The sequence below is a fragment of the Amblyomma mixtum genome, chromosome 2 (genome assembly GCF_055824585.1).
Source record: "Amblyomma mixtum isolate Tamu chromosome 2, ASM5582458v1, whole genome shotgun sequence".
NCBI classification, from domain to species: Eukaryota; Metazoa; Arthropoda; class Arachnida; order Ixodida; family Ixodidae; genus Amblyomma; species Amblyomma mixtum.
In genome coordinates this window covers 60,158,056-60,161,092 of record NC_143013.1, presented here as the reverse complement: position 1 = coordinate 60,161,092, position 3,037 = coordinate 60,158,056, and the positions used below count along the sequence as shown (strand labels likewise).

At 53.7% G+C, this 3,037-nt stretch overlaps 1 pseudogene; it reads left to right on the top strand.

The window, feature by feature from the left end:
- Nucleotides 1-1,281: 1,281 nt before the first annotated feature.
- LOC149359466 (26S proteasome non-ATPase regulatory subunit 4 pseudogene) lies at nt 1,282-2,587 on the top strand (annotated as a pseudogene).
- Nucleotides 2,588-3,037: the final 450 nt, after the last annotated feature.

Genomic DNA, 3,037 nt, shown 5'->3' with positions numbered 1-3,037 from the left:
CGCAAAGACGCTGGCGCGGTTGCGGGCACAGAGACTGACGCGACGGCGGGCGCGCGCCGCCTCATCCCTGGCGTGACGTCACATATCACGTGATGCAGCGATGGTAGCGCCGCCGCCGCGTCGCGCGCGACGGCGCGAACCGAAGCGTGGAGGCCTCCGCCGGGCGACGTCCGATAGTCCGACGGCGCGATATGAGGCCCCATCTGCAGCCGGTGTGACGTCATCACGTGACGTCACATCATGTGATCTCACTTCAAGGTCAATGGTGGCCACCGCCGGGAGGCGACCGACGGCGCGATATGAGGCCCCATCTGCAGCCGGTGTGACGTCATCACCTACTTGAAGGTCAATGGTGGCCACCGCCGGGCGTCGCGCGAAGGCCCGAAACCTACGTTAATATGCTTCGCATAAAAACCCGCAGAGCGCATGACACACGGGACGAGTGTTGTATAAACCTTTTGAAAATGTGAACCAGGATTGAGGCAAATTAGAAGTCTCAGCAATAGCCGAGGCGCTTGTGAGGTCCGGCTGTTGGCAGCCCCTTTTGTTAAAAATACGGAGTAACGATTGCCCATCGGAGGCGTTTCGACATCCATTCTTGCTAACGAAAGGTGGTTACATGTGGTGATGCAGTAACTGCCTTTACCAACTCAGCATGTAGGCTTTTGACATTCGTGTTATTTCACTTCTAACTTGTAACGCAACTATGAAACTTACTTTTTCTTCGCGGCCTTTCTGAAGAGAAATACAGTGTGATAGAAATAAACAGCGCTGGTACTTTGTACTACGCGCTTTGTAGACGGTCCTTTGTTTCTGCTGGTATCTTTATTTAACAAGGCGTTCATTACACCCCCGAGCTCACGCGAGAGCATTGGCTGGCTTTCATGCGTATGAGAAATGGGTGAGCTGACAAGCGGACCGTGAAAGAAGAAGACGAAACACACGAGACGTGGCGTTCCAAGATTGTACCAGAGTCACGGACACTGCGCGCTCTGCTGCGCGAGCCCCTGAAGTTTGTTAGCGATGCTACAAACAACGTAACTCCGTAAAACCCACCAAAAAAGCGAGGAAAGTAAGCGTCCACGAGGAGCGTTATTGTAAATCTCCAAACCGACACACAGTTGTTTGTGAGCCTCAAAGGTTTAATTAGTTTTCACGCTTGCATTCACATAGAAAAAGACGAAGAAGGATAACCATACCGGAAGGACGAGGAAGACGAGGAAGTTGAGGATAGAACAGGCCACGTTGCGTCAAGGAGCGACCGAAGCGACCAGCTAACAGCGGGATCAGGGAGCAGCTCTGTGTGTAATCGCGACGAAGCTCGTGCATCGGCAACGGTGAGCGGTCACTTTGAATCAAAATGACTTTGGAGAGCACCATCATTTGCGTGGACAACAGTGAGTACATGAGGAACGGCGACTTTCTACCGACGCGCCTACAAGCTCAGCAGGAGGCTGTTGGTTACGTCTGTCAGGCGAAGATCCAGTCTCATCCCCAGAACAACGTTGGCCTACTGACCCTTGCTAGCCCCGAAGTACTGACTACGCTTACCAGTGACGTAGCGCGCTTGCTTTCCAAGCTGCACCAGGTGCAACCGAGTGGGGACATAAACTTCATGACGGCCATCCGCATCGCTCACCTCGTACTCAAGCACCGCCTGGGTAAGACCCACAGGATGCGCATCGTGGTCTTCGTCGGCAGCCCGGTCGAGACCGATCTCAAGGACCTCACAAAGCTTGCCAAGAGCCTCAAGAAAGAGAAGGTCAACGTCGACATCGTGAACTTCGGGGAAGACGTCGCAAACACGGAGAAGCTGTCTGCTTTTATCAGCACGCTCAACGGAGAAGACGGCACCGGTTCTCATCTGGTGACGGTACCGTCGGGCGACCAGACGCATCTTTCCGACGCTCTCATCAGTTCACCGGTGATCCAGGGGGAAGATGGCATGGGTGGCATCGGCTCTGGCTCTGGCGGATTCGAGTACGGCATCGACCCGAACGAGGACCCGGAGCTGGCCCTGGCGCTGCGCGTGTCCATGGAGGAGCAGCGGCTGCGTCAGGAGGAGGCGGCCAGACGGGCCATGGCCGAGTCGGCCATGGAGACGGACCAGGCTGCTCCCGCCGCGACCCAAGCCGAGCCGACGACGAGCGAGGAGCGACTTCTGCAGGAGGCCCTGGCGATGTCTATGGAGACCGAGACGATTCCAGCTGCCACCACGGCAACCGGAAATCTGCCGGACTTCTCTGCCATGACGGAGGAGGAGCAGATCGCCTACGCCATGCAAATGTCCATTCAACAGTCCGAGACCGACAATGCTGCGGGAGAGCAAAAGGCTGTGTCTGCTGCTGAAACCAAGCCAGAGTTCAAGCCGGAGGAAAAGAAGGAAGAGAAGAAAGAAGAGAAGAAAGAGGAAAACAAGGAAGAAAAGAAAGAAGAGACCAAAGAAGAGACCAAAGAAGAGAAGAAAGAAGAGAAGAAGGAAGAGAAGAAAGAAGACACCAAGGAAGAGAAGAAAGAGGACATGAAAGAAGAGAAGCAGGAGGAAAAGAATCTGGAGGAAACGAAGGCGGAGGGAGCCAAGAACTGACGGCAGCTGCGAAGGGCGAGGGTCAGCGTTTCGAGAGGCTAGCCAGATAATTGGCACCTCGTCAGCCTAGTTGCCTGAAGCGACGGCGTTGTGCTTCGTGTCCCTCTTCCCAGTGACCACTGACAGACTGGTTGAGCCGTTGAATTCTACTGCCCGCAAAGTGGACAGAGGACATGGGAACTTTTTTTTTCTGAAAGCAAACAGTAAATAAAATCTCTTCTTTCTCAAAGCATTGCGTTTTTACAGGCAGATGACATGCCTTTTAAAGTAACTCTGAAACACCTTATGAGCAGAGTACAAGAACTCGCTCAATCACTACATTATGTTGTCACCAATGCTTGAGCTAAATCATCATCATCATCATCAGCCTGACTATGCCCACTGCAGCGCAAAGTTCCCTCCTATGTCTCTCCAATTAACCCTGTCCTTTGCCAGCTGCGGCCACTGTAT